The sequence below is a fragment of the Eriocheir sinensis genome, chromosome 2 (assembly GCF_024679095.1).
Source record: "Eriocheir sinensis breed Jianghai 21 chromosome 2, ASM2467909v1, whole genome shotgun sequence".
In the NCBI taxonomy this organism is placed as follows: Eukaryota; Metazoa; Arthropoda; class Malacostraca; order Decapoda; family Varunidae; genus Eriocheir; species Eriocheir sinensis.
Window position 1 is genome coordinate 1,238,671 of NC_066510.1, and position 18,989 is coordinate 1,257,659.

At 44.3% G+C, this 18,989-nt stretch overlaps 1 protein-coding gene across 1 annotated transcript in view; it reads right to left on the reverse strand.

Moving 5' to 3' along the window:
• LOC126998392 (uncharacterized) overlaps window positions 1-18,989 on the reverse strand; it is a 162,937-nt gene that overhangs the window by 132,765 nt on the left and 11,183 nt on the right. Inside the window, exon 2 of the mRNA XM_050860019.1 lies at window positions 6,981-7,066. The gene's annotated coding sequence lies outside the window, so the exon portion shown is untranslated. The remainder of the gene's footprint in view (window positions 1-6,980; window positions 7,067-18,989) is intronic.

Below are 18,989 nucleotides of genomic sequence, written 5' to 3' on the forward strand. Positions count from 1 at the left end.
AACTCTCGATTTACGAGAGTTTGGTTTAAGCGTTTTTTAAATAACGCGGGGTCCAAAATCCAAATCAATGTTTAATTCACACGTTTTTTCGCTTATACGCGATATTTTACGGAGTGGCCACCAGATGTCTCACGCAACTGGACTCGCACAGCACGGCGGCCACACAGCTGAGCTCAGTTCTTCTCACACGCCACTTGAACAACAATACAGTACCCATGCTGCCACGTTGCTCAACAATAGGGGTGGGCTGGTACCAGTACCAGTACTGGTACTATCGGTACCAGCTATACGGTTCAGTACCGGTACCAGACTGCTCGGTACTGGTACCAATACTAGCCAGTTGCTCCCGCGGCAACACAGCTGAGCTCAGTTCTTCCCGCGCGCCACTTGAACAACAATACAGTACCCACGCTGCCACGCTACTCAACAATAGGGGTACCAGTACCAGAACCGGTACTAACGGTACCGGCTATACGGTATGAAACCGGTACCAGACCGTTCGGTACCGGTACCAATACTAGCCAGTCGCTCATGGTGTCCCTCATTTCTTCCTCACACGAGTGAGGCTGAGACTGAGTGCCTGAGTGATCTCTCTCTCTCTCTCTCTCTCTCTCTCTCTCTCTCTCTCTAGATATTATGATTGAATATTTTATTTTTCGACCTAAACTTTTTTTGTTGATTTTTTTTGTTTTTTGATTCTTCTTCTTCTTCAACACAACAATCATAAATCAATCAGTACCTGTATCAATATCAAAGCAGAAGCTTAGCAGAGAAAATGAATCCAGAAAGCCAATTAGACACACACACTCAACACACTCACACTGGCTCCACGCAGCAGCCTAAAGCATAGAAACAAACTTATGCATGTGTGTCTGACACATTTCAGCAGCCTAGATAGATATTGTGAGGAGGGTAAATATAATAGGACCGGGACCAAAACTCAATCATCAATTCTTTCTCTCTCTCTCTCTGACCTGATCCACGCCGTCCCGCCACACACCGCTGCGGACGACCAATACGCTGAAATCCCACAATTAGGAGACATTAACCCTTTCACACACCACAACATTTTTCAAGTCAAAACGGAATTGTTGACAGCTGAGCTTCTGACGCGAATCGCATTAAAAAACTTTAAAAAATTCGCCAAAAAAAATATCTTTCAGAATTGCGTCAAATTTTTATGCGTCAAAGATCCAAGCTAGGGTTATAAAATGAATAGATGCTGGATCTGGGTCAGCACTAGCACCTATGTACATGAATAGATGGTTCCTGGCCAACTGGGATGGTTACAACTACACATTACCACATCCAGATCCCTCAAATTCAGTACCAGGAGTAGAACATTTAGTAGTAAAATGGGACGTCCTGAGCAGCGAGAAAGCGAGCGAAAGGCTGCCGCAAAGACCTGCCAGAGTTTAGACGGTTTTATTGTTCCAAGGAAGAGGAAAACTGCAACTGGTAAGCCTTCAAATGGTTGTGGCCCACATGTTCAGTGTGTTTCTTCAACGTCACTTAGTCAGGTCTCCTGTGAAGTGTGAAGACAGTCCCCATTTGAGTGTATACTCATTTCGCTTTTAGATAAGAGATCCATCAAGAAAATGACCACTCGTCTTCAGAAGCTGCACCTCTGCAGTCAACATCCTCTGATCAAAGTGGTCAGCCTGCTGATCATACTAGTGCATGTGGACCAGGGGAGGTACCTGCTACAACCAGGTCTATGGTTACGGTGTCCACAGAGGACCCTGTTAAATCTAGAGCGATTGATAATGCAGGTGTGTGGCATATTGCTTGTCCAGTGATTATCGTACAATTACATTCTGGTGACAGTGATGACGACGGCTAAACCCTTTACTAATATGTATGTATTTAGCTGATAGGAGTAAACAAGCCCATCATCAAGAGATCTACAGTAGTTGCCTTACGGCTGACCGTTGCGCACGTATAAATGTACGTCTTCACAGGCAACACCCCCTGAATGTGCCTGTAGTTTCGCAGGAGAGGCTTACATTACCGAATCTTATAGATCTTGGCCTCCTCTTTCCAATGGTGTTTTTGTTTTTTAGCTGTGATGAATAGTTTTTGAGATACAGCGGTTAAAAGAGCGAGCACTAGCGTCACTTGCTGGTGGTGCTAAAAGCTCGCTGCGAACGCCAGTCACACTCACAGCAAAAAAAAAAACCTGGACTTGCCTGTACGTTCGCAGGAGAGGCTTACATAACCAAATCTTATAGATCTTGGCCTCCTTCTTCCAATGGTGTTTTTGTTTTGTAGCTGTGATGAATAGTTTTTGAGATACAGCAGTTAAAAGAGATCCCCTTCCCCCGCTGGGGTGCCCAAGCGTGCCTGAGGGGGTAGTTTCATTGCGAGCGCTTAGTAATGAAAGGGTTAAATGTAAAGTATTAGGATTTGATAAGGATCTGAATACATGTGAAACTTTAATAATGACCTGATTGTGGGGAGGGATACGAATGTCGGGCGAAAAATCTTCACCTGACACTCGTGGTTCAAACCCTTTTATTACATTTTTATTGGCGTCGCAGACGCCGATCAACAGATTGTTCATCTTGTTGTTGTTATTGTTCTCTTCAAGTTGTTTTCCTGGCTTACCCATGCATTGCAGACATGACATTGTATAATAACATTTATTAGCCCTGATGAACCCTACAACATGGCATAATAGACAAAGTCAGCTGGGGGTTTTTTTTTTTTTTTTACATCTTGGCCTGTGGCGCCGGTAGGCCTTCATAGTAGGGCCTGATGGTCGGCCCCAGCCCCTTGTGGCGCAGGCAAGTGTTTATAGTGGCGCCATCTTTACTTTTCAGCATTTTCCATTTTAGACCCCTAGTTGCATAATATAAATTGTTGGGGGGGTGTTGGAGGATCATGCGATGCCGATCTAGCACAGTTTTTTGTGCTATTAACACTTGTTTTTTCAAATTCCTGCCAAAATTGGGGGTGCGTCTTATAAGCCTGTGCATCTTATAAGCTGTCAAATACAGTAGTTTACATTTACCCATTCCTGAGCCACTCACAGCTTCAGGGGGCTGAAGCAGGCAGGCTGAGAAAGGGGAGGCAAAGGAAAAAATTAAAAGAAAATAAGAAAAGTGAAGGTGTCCGTGCATACCTGTTAAAGTTTTGGATGTCCCTGAAGTAGCTGTCTCTGGCTGGCTGCTCCCGACACTCAGCGAAGAAAAGCTTTACTGCTTCTAAAATTTTGTTGTGTTCTTAGAAGCATGGTATCTCAATATACTTCAGCTTGGTAATATCCTGCAGACATCTGACAAATTAAATGGATCAAGAAAACATACTCATATTACAGTGATAGTTTTATATATATATAGATCTATATATATATAAATATATATATATAGATATATATATATAGATATAGATATAGATATATATATATATATATGTATATATACAGTAGAGCCCCACTTAGCCCGGGATAAATAAGCGCGAACCGCAATTAGCGCGAGCCACCATCTACCAAGAAAAAAAATTAATTAGCACGAAAGCCTCAGTTAGCGCGAGCAGCTACCACGACTGAATTTTGAAAATTGCGCCAAGCCGCCATGATGCGCGGTGGCCTGGGTGGCCTGCCTCACACCACAACACAGCCCCCCGCCACCACTTCCCACACGGTCCCAGTCTCTCATGCTCCGTAACGTCGTCCTACCCCCCATGGCCCCCCTCGGAGGCTGCCCGCCTCACCTGCCGCCTCCTGCTGGGGGCGGTGCACAGCTCACTGCCCGTGTGGTGCCACAGCAGCCACTGTCACACTCCGTGTCCTGGCCCCGCCGCCGCCTCCACCGCCATCCTCGGGGCGTTGCCACGGGCGTGAGCTTCGAAGCATCGGCCCCGCAGGGCGTCACTATTACCTGCCACGGCGGGGCAGATGAGGCAAGGTGTCACAATTGACTGAGTGGCAACCGTCACCGTAACATGCTCGATAATAACAAGTGTGATGTCGGCCTGGCCGGGCACACCGCCCACACACGCCCACACCCTGCCCGCCGAACCTTTGCTGGGGCCAAACTCTTGTCACACCCACTTGCTGCCGCCGCCACCACCTTGGGCCACAAGAGTCACCATCATGGCTCAATAACTGATGACTGTGTATTTTGAGTAATTATCAAACCCAAAAGTCAGACCCATGTGTGCACCAAATAACTTTTTTCATATTGATTACTTTATTCAATTAGTGCGAATTCAGTTAGCGCGACCTCGTTCATCCACATAATTCTCGCTAAATAGAATATATATATATATAGATATATATATATATATATATATATATATATATATATATATATATATATATATATATATATATATATATATATATATATATATATATATATATATATATATATATATATATATATATATATATATATATATATATATATATATATATATATATATATATATATATATATATATATATATATATATATATATATATATATATATATATATATATATATATATATATATATATATATATATATATATATATATATATATATATATATATATATATATATATATATATTCAATCAGCCACACATGGTTTATCTAGTGTCCTGGGGCAGAACAAGACAGTGACCCCCTTTCGGTATCTAGCCAAGGCATAGTGATGGTTTCAAAAGTATTTTACAACAAAAAACACATGTTCTTTTATGTTGCCAGTTTCCAAACCATGAGCCAAAACATTTAGAATGTGTGCAGGGGTACACCTTCAGTTCATGTGCTTGTTGTAACTGTTTTCTCATCTTGTTGACATTGGCTGCATTAGATGCTGAAGTCTGTCCTCATATGGCAAGTTTCTCACCCCTTGGATCTTTTTTTTTACATCTCCATGGTCTAGTGGTTATAATGCCTAGCTATGAATCTTTGGGCCTGGGACTGAATACCGGCCCAGGCAGTCAGCGTGCAGCCCACCCAGCTGTTCATCCTCCCTTTCGGGTTAGTCAATAAATGGGTACCTGGGGAAACCTGGGGAAGGTAAACTGTGCTAACCCGGCTGTCACGCTGACCCTGTCCCGGGGTGATGGGCTCTTCCCAACCAAGGCTTGTGTAAGAGTGTGAACACTCCTGCTGGATCTTAGTTGTGATGAGCCGTGGGTGCTGACTGCTGCTTCACCGTGGGCTACTCCGCCACCCACAGCCGGGCGAGGTAGCACACGCATTTCATGGCTATTTTCACACTGTTTTGATCTCTCCAATCTTTCCTGTGGTTTTCTGGGAGGGCTGAAGGTCAGAAGACACACATGACGACAGAGGAGCAGATGGTGAAGTGGGAAATGAGATATCGGTGTGTTAATAATACCAATCTTTACTCAACTGTCATGGTCATGTTATGGGTAGCATTAGTTTGCACAACAAGTGAGGCCTCCAAACACTCAAATGAACTAAATAAAAGTTATTAAAAGGAACAAAAAACACCAAAAATAGGAAGTGTCAGTAAAGGAAATGTTTGTAATATATACCGCTATTTTTCAGAGAATCACCACAAATACATATATGGATCATCCACAACCTTCTCTGATACTTTCACTTGAAGCTGCTGTCATTTTTCTTTGTGCAATTTCAGTCAAGACGTCCAAAACATAACATGATCTGGTTAGAGTGTTAAGAGACTGGACAGAGTTGTGGTGCAGTGCTGGCCGTGGCTGGCTGGCTGCAGCAGGTCAGTCCTGGGGCTGGCTCAAACAGCCAACCAGGTTAGACGTGGTGATGGAATATGATACAAGAATACTCCAACATGTGTTTTAAATTGATCTAGAGAATATAGAGGTTTACATTCATTTAATTTTTTTCATTAAAAAAAATATTAAAAACCGATCTAAATAAAAAAAATCAACACCCCTGAGATAGATAGATATAGATAGATACACTTATTTTTGACAGAGGAGGCAGCAGCTCACGGGCACACACAAAAAAATATCCAGAAACAAAAAAGCCTGCAATGACGCTGCTCCTACAAAGTGTTTGGTTGAAGGTTTTGAAATAGAGAGACCACAGCCATTTGGAGGTGTCTTGACACTCCCCTCTTGGAAGAATTCAAGTCATAGGCAGGACACACAGACAGAGGAAGGCTGTTCCAGAGTTTACCTACATGCTACATACACATCACACATACATGGGCAATGAGGCTATTTTATGAGCTCACACTGTCCTTTAAAAGCTATGACCATTACCAGTAGTAAAGATTTTAATTTTATGGTTTATATATCTTGAGAGATTAATTTCCATATATATTTATGACAGAGTGGTTTACATTACAAGTCAACAGAAGACTTTGACTTGACCCAAGAGATTTCAGTGCATTGGCCTAAACTAATGCCTCCTGCCAAACTTTGCTGGGCCACCCCCACGACCCATCCCAGGACAGAGCAAGGGCACTGTGCAGTATGGTGCGAAATTAGGGTAAGGTGCGATTGTAAGAATGGTAAAAGTATGGTATGATATTATGTACGTACAATTTTTTTCTATTTGTCACACCTGGTTGAAGCTGTGTGTAGACCTGTCTCAGCTCCCTTACCAGGCCTGAGATCAGGTCATTAGTGCAGCAACAGTGATTAGCCTGCCCTGTCTTGAGAGGCTTGGTCACTGGGCTCAAAGGGCCAGGAAGATGTGGCTTTGCCTCAACCCTCCCAAGGGACTTCTAAGCTTGGCATTTGGCAGCTAGCAGCTGGGTCTACAATTCTTGTACAGTAGTACACTATCAGGTACAAAATTACGGTATGACATTTTATCACACTGGTACAATATACAGGCAATACAGAGGTACGGTATGTAATTACAGTATTTAAGTTTTTTAGGTATGAACTATGACAAAGGAATTGTGCCATACCACACTACAAGCTTTGCCCCGAGCACAGAAAATGGGCCAGAAAACACTCTGGGAACACAACCCATGTGCCGCCTCATGCAGTGTGTACAGGCCAGCAGGGGAGGGGAGGGAGCCTTACCTTTTGAAGTGTGCGGCACTCCGTGTGTTGTCCTTTACTCGGAGGACAAGGAACCTCCTGCAGCTGCTCACACGTACCTTGTCCACCTGAAAAAAAATTTCATGGAGCTTCAGTGCTGGTGTCACATGAAAAGTATCTGAAGCAGTTATACTAGACCTTGTTATAGCAACCTAAGATAATCTAGTCAGTAATGTTATGGTAGAACATTTCGGTTATTGCGATCATAAATAAGTCTGCGTCGACAAACAACAGACTGAAAATAAAATAATGGTGCCTAATTTTAAAAGAGCTAATTTTGTAGAAATTCGAGAAATACTAACAGAAATACAACTGTCAGATGAGTGCAACATAGAGGAAGTCTGGCTAACCTTTAAAAATCAATTACTAACTCAGCAGAACACATTTTTCCCATTTTGAGAGAAGCAACATAACAACAATAAAAGTCCACCTTGGTTTAATAGTGAAGAGAAAACATCAATTAAGGAAAAAAAATTGTCTTGCAGGCTAAAGAAGGAGCAAAGCACGCCCGGGAACAGGAGACTTTATCACAAAGCCAGGCGACACATCAAAAGGTTAGTATGTCAGGCAAAGAGTAGATAGGAAGAAAAACATTGCAGCCAACCATAAAAATAATAAAAAATCCTTCTTCAGTTATACAAACAACAGAAAGGTGATCAGAAGTGGAACTGGACCCATAATTGACTGTGACGCCAAATTAGCGACAAAGTCAGCGTGTTACGAACTTGTTAAACAATGATTTTTCTTTGGTATTTAATACTAGCAGTCTTTCCACCACCACCACCAACACCAGTGACGACAATAGTACTAACATAAATCTCATCCATGCATTGCCTAACTTTGTAATAACTACCAATGAATTCCTAAATGCTCACCAATCTCTTGAACAAATAAAAGCCCAGGACCAGACAATGTCTATCCTATACTACTTAAAGAAACAAAGAGCGAAATACTCTCCTCCCTCACAACCATATTCAATATGTCCTTGCGACACAGCATCGTCCCTTCAAATTGGAAAAAGGCTAACGTAACACTCATTTTTAAGAAGGGAGACAAAAAAATACCAGGTAATTACAGGAGCATTAGTCTGACTTCGGTTGTAGAAAAGCTACTTGAGAGCATAATCAGACAAAATTGTGAGTTACCTTGAAAGCCACTCATTAATTAAGGATTCACAACATGGCTTCCGTAACAAGAGATCCTGCCTATCTAACCTACTGACCTTTTATAATGACCTCATTTCATGACATAACCAAATCACTGGAAGTAATATATCTTGATTTCCAGAAAGTGTCTGATAAAGTTTCACACCATACATTACTTTATAAATTAAAGCAACTAGGCACTGACAGTAAAGTATACCAATGGATCGCAAATTGGTCGAGCAACAGACAGCAAAGAGTGGTGATCGATGGAGTTATCTCAGGGTGTGCGCCTGCCACTAGTGGCGTCCCTCAGGGCTTGGTTCTTAGCCTAGTGCTGTTCATTATGCACATCAACAATGAGGACGTTGGACTCAATAATCTCATTAGTAAATTTGCAGACGACACAAAGATTGGTATCTTGGTTCTCACTGACGAGGACAGACAAAGCCTCCAAAAGGATTTGCATAAAATTTCAGCTTGGTCTGATAGATGGGAGATGCCCTTCAATATAGGTAAGTGTCAGGTTCTTCACGATGGAACAAGAAATAAGAGGTTTGATTATGAAATGCGTGGCGTTAAACTCAAAAGGGTTCAATGCGTCAAGGACCTGGGTGTCAAAGCGTGTCAATCTTCAAATTCTCACAGCAATGCATCGACGCAGCAAACAAGGCGAACAGAATGCTGGGCTTCATTAAGAGGAATTTCTTATTAAAAAATAAATATGCAATACTTCAAAATAGTTTAGTCACATCCCCACTTGGAATTTGCGGTACAGTTTTGGTCTCCCACCCATGCAAAGGATATTGCTAAATTAGGTGTTCAACATCAGGCACCAAAAATTATATCTTCCTTGCGCAACAAACCATACGATGAAAGGTTCCTAACTCTCAACATGTTCTATCTTGAGAAACATCACCTCCGAGGAAAACTGATCGAATGTTTTAAAATACAGTCAAACCTCGGTTTATGAGTGTTTTAATGTACAAGCAAAAAAATCCCACAAAAAATGCCTTGGTTTATGAGCAGTGACTTGGTATACGGTATATCTTATGGAGTATGCATCTCACGTGTGGGGGGGCTCCACTCACACAGCTCTCTTGGACAGAGTGGAGTCTAAGGGCCGTACTTTAAAACCATCTGCCAAGGTCGGCGAATGCCTGGCGAAGTTACGCTTGGCGATCGTGTCGGTGAGGAAGGCCGTACTTTAAACACCCATTTTTCTCCAGCGGTGGCGATCGCCAGTCTTGGCGACCGAAAGTGATCGCCCGCGCTAACACTCCCAAAGCCTGCTAGATATAGCACCGTGTTGACTTAAAAGCGCGGGAAATTTGTATGGTGCATATTCATCCTTCGCATACATTATATGCTGAGTACCCGCTTTGGGTACATCAGGGTCTCCTTCGACGAAATTTATCAAAAACATGACGGTAATTACTATTTTTCGTTTCGAAATATGTACAAAAACAAAATATGAGGAATATATACATATATATGAAAAGGGCCTCTGACCCCGCACCTGGGGAAAGGAATAAGGGAAAAAAGTAGGAATCGTTCCGACGAATGGTCATGAATGTGGGTGTGGCATGGATGTGGGTGGGTGGATATAAAGACAACGGCTGCCCTGAGATTAGCGCCTCAACCAGTCCTCAGTGGCCTAGGGATTAGCGAGTGAAGAAAATTTATTAAGCCCTCGAGAAAAGAATGTGTGTGTGTGTGTGTGTGTGTGTGTGTGTGTGTGTGTGTGTGTGTGTGTGTGTGTGTGTGTGTGTGTGTGTGTGTGTGTGTACATGTGTGTGTGTGTGTGTGTGTGTGTGTACATGTGTGTGTGTGTGTGTGTGTGTGTGTGTGTGTGTGTGTGTGTGTGTGTGTGTGTGTGTGTGTGTGTGTGTGTGTACATGTGTGTGTGTGTGTGTGTGTGTGTGTGTGTGTGTGTGTACATGTGTGTGTGTGTGTGTACATGTGTGTGTGTGTGTGTGTGTGTGTGTGTGTGTGTGTGTACATGTGTGTGTGTGTGTGTGTGTGTGTGTGTGTGTGTGTGTGTGTGTGTGTGTGTGTGTGTGTGTGTGTACATGTGTGTGTGTGTGTGTGTGTGTGTGTGTGTGTGTGCTGGATCCTCGAATGACTGATTAGGGCAGTGGTTCCCAACCTTTTTTTCAGGCGACCCCAATCATGAACCTCTAGACATTACCGCGACCCCCAGGAAAAGTACTTAGCGACCCCAGGGTTGGGAAATGGGGGATTAGGAGAATTTGAGGGTGTGACAGTAAGCATGCGATTTCTTGTACCCGCTAATCCCTTCCGAGGGATAATTCCGACAGGGTGTGCCCATGACCTCTGCAGCTGTCCACCTGCCAGCACGTATATATGCTCGTCACCAAATGATTGAAATCAGTCACTTTACAATCTTCATTGTGTAGTGTGCACCATGGCGTCCTGTTCGGAGACTTCTGCTTCCCGATCATCTCCCTTATCCTCAGTTGATAAGGAGATGCTGGTCGACCTCATCAAGGAGTTTATTGAGGTCATCAGTGACAAGGAAACAAAGTTTTATGCCGTTAACAAGAAGGCAGCGGCGTGGCAGGAGGTAGCCAGGAGGTTCAATGACATGACTGGCAACAGGAAGACGCCGCAGCAAGTCAGAAAAATATGGGACAACATCAGGAGCAAGTAAGTAACATTGATTATAGTATCTAGTCATGTATTGGATGTCCACAACCGCTTCCGCATCCTCGGGTTATCCGCATAATTTTTCACATTCGCATGTGATGAAATAAACATCCGAATCCGCACCCGCATCCACACCACATACAAACAGGATGTGGCAGATATATTTTATACATTAGAGGCAAGCGTCTTGAATCCTCATGGAGCGATACTACATAGTCTTGAAAAAAGATGTAAATACATCGATACAGGAAATCCCCGATATACGAAAGCTCGATGTACGAAAATTCGGATATACGAAAGTGAAAAATATAGGACAATTTTCGGTTCACGAAAGACATGCTTCGCATATACGAAAAGTACGACAGTTTCCGCCCACTGTTTACGTACCCGATGTCTATATCGCGCCGTCAACAGCCTCACGCACACCGCAGTGATTAGGCAGCAAGTGTCCATGTCCAGTCCCTCCACTTCAACGCTCATCACTTAGCGTTGCCAGTTTGAACCCTTGCTTCGACTCGAATCCAAAACACATCCCAGCCAGCGTGAGGAAACGTGAGGGTGATGGAGGGGTTGGGGGGCTTGAGTGCGGTGGTGTACTGTTTGGCATGTGTTTCGGACACGAGAGTCGAAACTGGCCTTTCACAGCTTGGGAAGTAAACATTGGCAATGTTAAGTGATGAGTTGTAGTGACGAGTTAGAGGATTGTCTAACATATGTAATGCATTTCTATAACAGTAAAGGAACAGGAAATGGTAATTGTTTTTAATTATTTATGAGCCTTGCGTTTCATTGTATTGTGAGTAGTAAATTGCTTTTAAGCATAGTTATATTTAACTTTTTTTTTTTTTTTTTTGCTGGCGCTGGTCCCTAACCCCCTATTTATTAACAATCCTATGGAAATGGCTTGATATAAAATCGATAAACGAAAGGTTTTTTCAGTCCCTAACCCTTTCGTATATAGGGGATTTCCTGTATTTATAAAGCTTGCTTGAGTTATTGCAAAAATAAATTAGTGCGTCTTTTCTAATTCGTTCAACTTCTCATGCTACTGCAGACATAGTAAAACAATTCAAATTTATGGCTTTCGCCAGCGGGAAAGGAAGCCTCCGCCTGGACTATCATTCGGCGGCAAGTTCCATTACTATTTCGTCCTCAGCGCTGGCGAGGCTTAGCCCGGCGAAGCGTTCATTCCATCTAATGGTACCAAATATCGGATCGCCCGGAGAACTCCAGTGCCGGGCCTGGCGAAAGGTTTTTAAAGTACGTCTCTTCGTCTCATCAGCTCTTCTCCTCTTACTGAAAATCTTCTACCTCTTAAATTCCGCCGCCATGTTGCATCTCTTTCTATCTTCTATCGATATTTTCATGCTGACTGCTCTTCTGAACTTGCTAAATGCATGCCTCCCCCCTCCCACAGCCCCACTGCACACGACTTTCTACTCTAGCTCATCCCTATACTGTCCAAACCCCTTATGCAAGAGTTAACCAGCATCTCCATTCTTTCATCCCCTTCACTGGTAAACTCTGGAATAGCCTTCCTTCATCTGTATTTCCTCCTGCCTATGACTTGACCTCTTTCAAGAAGAGTGTATCAAGACACCTCTCCATCCGAAATTGACCTCTCTTTTGGCCACTCTATACTTTTTGCTTTGTGGGAGCAACAGTTAGCGGGCTTTTTTTCTACATTTCCTTTTTGTTGACCTTGAGTTGCTCTCTGTTGTAAAAAAAAAAAAAAAAAAAGCATCCTGTTCCTTTTCTTTTTTTCTTTTTTTTTGTCGCCAGCCCCTGGGTGGGAACACAGGCTATATGGAGGCCGTCATGGTCAAGCGCGTACATCCTTTTGAGGAGGGACCACAGGCCCTTGCCAGGTAACGGCTCATGAAGGGGAGGGGAGGATGCCGATAGACTGACTCTGTCGGCTGACATCACCCTAGCCGATCAAGTCGGTCTTTCAACGAGGACTGGTGTGTCTTTTTGTATAAGTCGAAGACATGAACGTGGGTTCCCTTTGTTCGCCTTAAGACGAGAGTATAGAAAAGCAGAAAACAATGGGAATAGTCTCGGTTAGGGCTGCCACCTTAATCTAAAACAAATAAGGAAAGCAACATCCCATTCTCCAATACAGAATTAATTCATATTTTAAGGAACAGATGGCAACCCTAAAATTTCTCTGGGCTGCCATGACTGACAGCCGCTGCCCGGTGCTGGTGAAGGCAAGAGGAAGGGGGAGAGATGTTACGAGGAGTATTTAACACTATTTCAGGATGACCCTCGACAAACATAATTGTATGGACAGGTTTTGTGGTTCACTGAAAAATGCACTCACTATAATTTTTGAATACTGAATTTTATCTGCTTAGTTAACCATTCAAACAGCCAAATATGGAACAAATGGCAATCCATATTTTAAGGAAAATGTGGCAAGTTTGTAACCCTAAGGCGTCCTCTGGTGATATATGGCCTTCTTGAACGACCCCCCCTTCTTGAGACTGTTTTCACCTCCCTCCCGTAATCAGCCAGAGCGCTCTATCTTGTCCATATGAATGGATGAACCAACACTATTTCCCACTGTCACTCATCAAGGACAACATGCGTTAATTTAGTCACAGTTACGGGATCTACAGTTCATTAGGAGTATTTCAGTAGCTACTTAGCGTCTTTGCATGAGACGGAGTTCCTCAAAACATCCTTTATCTCAACAAAATATTGACAAATGGCATTGCTTCACTTTTTTGTTTCTGACGATGACGATGTTTTTTATACCAGGAAGTTCTTACCTATCTTACAGTGATGCTTTGAAATGGTCTGTGGTGCAACAGTAACACAACAGTAACCTTGTGAACTCAATGTCCACCCCCACCTGGCAGGGTTACCCATTGGAAGCTCAGGAAATGGTCATCGCCACTGGCCTATGGAGGTGCGACCAGCAAGACAGTGGCCGTACCAGCCCCGCCGCGGCTTGCACAGGACCCCTGATTCTTGCCGAGAATTTGGGGGAATTCTTTAACCCTCTGAGTACCGCGCTATGGCGAGAAAACTAGTACACCCCATACCGCACTATGTGCAAAAAAAATTTTTTTCTTTCAAAACACTCGAATCTATCCCAAAACCATAAAAAATGTTGTCATTCCCCTTTCCGTAGCTTAGAAGTGTACCCCCTTCATCTCACCCGCAGCCCCGCTCAGCCGAGAGCGAGTTCATGCGGCTGTGCCCGCCACTCCGTTTCAGCGCGGTTTTGTAGTTCCACACTTTTTACACTCAGTGCATCATATATACATTTTATTTACACTATATACCTGACATACAGTCTCTTCTCGTAAAAAAAAAAACAGTAATTCATATATACACTTTATTTACACTATATACATGACATGCAGAGTCTTTTCTCTGAAAAAAAAAAACCCACTTGTTGCTTCACATATACACTTTATGTACACTTTATACATGACATACAGAGTCTTTTCTCTCTGTTTTTTTAAAGCTAACACACACACACATCTATATATATATATATATATATATATATATATATATATATATATATATATATATATATATATATATATATATATATATATATATATATATATATATATATATATATATATATATATATATATATATATATATATATATATATATATATATATATATATATAACACAGTTATTTATGTACACAATATTTACAGTTCACACGCAAGTATTTTGCACTTAGAAGTTCAACTTTGTGTGGTAGTCCTCGAAGCAGGGGGTGATGCACAGCCCTACGTCGCAGTGTCTGCAGTAGTAGCGGGTGTCAGAGCGCTTTCTTGGGGCCCGTGTCGTGTGGCTGCAGGCGTGGCACCTTCGGTGGGGTTTGGGCTTCAACTCGGTTGGGGGATGAGGGCGATGAAGTGTCGCTCATTGAGTCTGGCCTCGTTGGGTCTTGTATCCTGCAGGGCGCTCGTTGAATGGGCTGCCTTTTGAAGTCAATGATGAGCTCCCTTGCCAGCTCAGTACAAAACTCCTCACGATGCTCTACTTTGCCCGTCAGTTCCTTGTACACGATGTTGCTGTTGTACAGAACCAGGTCGAGGAGGTGGAAGAAAAACTTTTTATACCACCTCATGGTCTTTCGTGCACACTCAGCTGATGCAATGACCTGGTCCTTCTTGTCCACAAGCCGCATATTGACGTTGTAGTCATTGATGGCTTGTGGTTTCTGCAGACGTATGCCGGTACCACGCTGACGTCGTCGGGCTAGTTCCTGGCCAGGTTCATGGACCGTGGAAGGACATTTACCTCCTTGTTGTCCATCCACGACAGGAGGAGCATGCCGTTAGCGTGCTTGTAAATTTTGCTGTCTGCCTCTCTCGCGGATGGCAAGGGCGGCAGGTGCTTCCTGTTCCTCCTGACGGTGCCGCATGAGCCAGTGTTGACGCTGCCAAGGTATGCACACAAGCTGGGGCTTGTGTACCAGTTATCGGTGTACAAGATGCGGCCCTCGTTCAGGTACGGCTTCATCAAAGTGCACACCACAGCACCAGCTATTAGGATGTCGGCAGGGGCAGGCTCGAGCTCTGTCTTGCTGCCCATGTACAACAACACATCCTGGACATAGCCAGACTTGCAGTCACACATGACGAAAGTTTTCAACCCATAACGGTGACGCTTGCTGGGTATGTATTGGAGGATGCCAATATTGCCCCTCCACAGGCACAGACTCTCATCAATCACCAACTTCTGGTGGGGATTGAAACCTTGCTGGATCTTCTCCCTCAGGTAGTCGCTCACAGGTCTTATTCGTTCCATGGGGTCTTTATCCGCCTTCGGCTTGTCCTGGTTGCAGGTGTGGGAAAGCAGGCTGTCGATGAAGTGCAAGTTGCCGAGGATTGCCTGGAACCTGTTGCGCCCCATGACACGATTGAAGCCTGGGGTGGCGGTGAGAGGGTCTGTGGACCAGTACTTGTGGATGGAGTTTTTTTTTATTGTCCCCATTAGGATGACTATGGCCAGGAAAACGTACAGCTCGTCAGGGGTAACTGGAGCGAAGCCGTTGTAGAGAGAGCGTGGGTGGTCAACCTTGCCACCCTTTCGATACCCATTATATCTGTTGGTGGCAGTGCACACGAGCTGGGCAAGAGTATCAGTGAAAATTGCCGGAAAATATAGCTTCGGCAATTTTCTTGATTCGGTGGCAAGGAAAACGTGGGGCCTGGCTGGTTTGCTGGCGTGAAGTTGTAATGCCGAGGGTGGTACCCAACAACGTCGTCCCAGGTCCAGTTTTCGTTGACCCGAATGGGTCTGGGATAGGGTCTTGGGGCGCCGCCCTTGGGTTACGTGGGGCACCACCCGGCCTCGCAGCGCAACGCCTAATCAGTCTAGGTGCCTTCACACGTCTATCACAAACGCCGAGGGGGGCTGGATGGCCGGAGCGTGACCGTTTAGCCCCTCGGCTAACATCATGTCTCACCCCTGCATCGTCACCACCGCGGTCATGAACGGTAGTAGGTGCAGGAGGCGCAGCAGAAGAGGTGGGTGGCGGCACATCTTGCGAAGAAGGGGGAGGCGTGGTTGAGGAAAGGCTGGCTGGAGTGGCAGGGGGCTGAGAGGGGCTGAGTGGCGACCTGCTCCTCGACTCCTGCCGAGGCACACCAGAGATCGAAGGGGGCTCGTCCCCAAGTATCACACGACGGCGAGGAGGGAAAATGATGCGTGGTGGGAGGTCATCATCGTCACTGCTGCTGACCCTCCCAGCGTCTTTGTGTGGGGTAGCGTAGAGTCGCCTCCTCGGCAAACGTGGAGCCTTGTATCCACTCTTATTCTCCACATCATCCACGTCAGCTTCCTCGCCTGCATCCACAGTGTCTCCCGTGGGCAAAGGCGTTGAATGCAGCACAGGTACGGGCGTGGTAGCAGGCGAGGTAACACAGCCGCACGTTTTGGGCGTGGCGTGGAACGGCGGCAGCACGTTTTCGTTTCTTGAACTTGCCGAATGCTTCCACGGCACTCTGCGACCCAGAGGGCTCCCCTGCCTCTGTAGCGGTATCGTCAGCAGTAGAGGACTGAGAAAGGTCCCTGAAGAACTCTTCATCTTCGCCTTTCTCAGCTATGAGTATTTCAATCTCGTCAGCACTAGGGAGATACTCTGACTCTAACGAGTCAGTGTCTGTTGATGAAATTTCTTCTTTGTCACTCTCACTATGACTAATATCTCCATCGAGCACAGCTTTGATCTTGCTAGTGGTGTCAAGAATGTCTTTGGGGTTGCGAGCCATAATGTAGAAAATTTGTTTAGGCTCACATAGAGAACAGCGAGACGTATGTGTACGCGAGCGGGTCAGGGAAACTGGTGAGTGGCGGTGGGGTGACGGACGAGCAAAACCACAGACAACGACCGTTTTAGGGCAAACTATAATTAGGTTTGCCTACCACTTGTGTATTGACTAAAGCCCATCCTTGCTTGTTGAAAACGTATCCCAGCCCTGATACGCAAATATGGGCCCCATATCTGTCCACACGGGCTCCGAATATGCAGCCGCGACCCTTGCCTTTATTCAGCGTGAGCTGCATCTCGCCTGGGGGCATGGTGGTCTGTGAGCAGCTAGAGGAAGTATCTGGTTATCACGTGATACCCTGCTAATCATCCTGGAACAATTATATTTCGAGAAATAAGACCGGTTTTGAAAATTATAAAATGACGATACGGTATCGTCACCCGTATGGGAAGTAACATTTTGTTTTTGGCAGAGGGTGGTAAGCTGTCCTGAACTTTTCCTTTGTTTTCACTATGTGGCGTATCCCATAGGATCACGAGAACCTGGGAGAGGCTAGCCCAACTCTCTAGCTATCACGTGATACCCGGCTGGTCTTCGGGGAACCAGAACTTTTCGCGAAATAAGACCGAGTGTAAGGGTAACTCAGTGACGATGTGGTATCGTCACCCGTACTGGCGGTAACATCCAGTGGTGACGATACCGTATCGTCATCGGTACTCAGAGGGCTAAAATCTGATGCACCAGAACAAGAAACACAAGAATTTTGCAAGATTTGGAGTTAATTCTTGCTCTGTCTAGGGTAATTCTTGACCGCTAGATGACGGCTCTAGTCTCAGTCCACGTTGTAAACTTGTAGAAATAGCATCCATGCGCTCGTGTCATGTTTTCATTATTACAGTGTGAGTTCTTTGTGCTTTAACAATGTCCCCCAAAAAGATGGTTAAAAGGGATGGTGCTGCAAAGAAGAAAACAGTATCAGTGGATACTATGCTCACAACAGGAATGCGGGGGCGAGCCTCGGCAGCTTGTATGCCCTCCTGGTTATGACTGACTCCTGTTCACCCTCCATCTCAGACGATAAGTCAGGTTAGCTTCACGTTGGTGGTCGAACGTAGTTCCAATGCCTCGAGATTAGGGAAGCTGTGGCTGCTAAACCCCAGGGTGAAGGCTACACCTCGATCATAGTTAGCGGTTGCGGGAGTCTCCGTAACAACCATAACACATTGATTTGTGTTTTCTGCTATTTATCATCATTATTTGTTAGTAATATTATTTTAATTCTGTAAAAAAATAACAAGATGATTTTTATATAAATATTTTTTTGAGATATGGGACGCATTAATGGGATTTACATTAAATTCAATGGGGAAATTCGTTTTGGTTTATGAGTGTTTTGGTGTGCGAGCAAAATTCCGGAACAAATTAAACTCGTAAACCGAGGCTTGACTGTACTTAATTGCTTTACAAACATGGACGAGTTAAAATTGTTTATAATCGATGACTTTGCGAACGAAAAATAATGGCACAAAACTTAAATGTAAACAAGTAAATTGAGACTGCACCAAATTTTTCTTCACCAACGTTGTAATGCAAGAATGGAATAAGCTCTTACCTTCAGTGGTACGGTGCAACCAGTGGCATACCAAGGGGGGGCCATGCAGCCATGGCCCCCCCCTTTTGCCAAGAAAAAAATAATAGTGAATAAATATTTATTAAACAAAAATAATAGGAATTAGTGTTACAATTACAAATGTGTGTGTGTGTGTGTGTGTGTGTATTTACCTAGTTGTGACATACGGGAAAAGAGCTACACTCGCGCTGTCCCGTCTCCATATCCTCTCTTATCCAACTTTTCCTTAAAATCATGAATGTTTCTTGCACAAACCACCTCCTCCTCCAGTCTATTCCACAGCTCAATGCT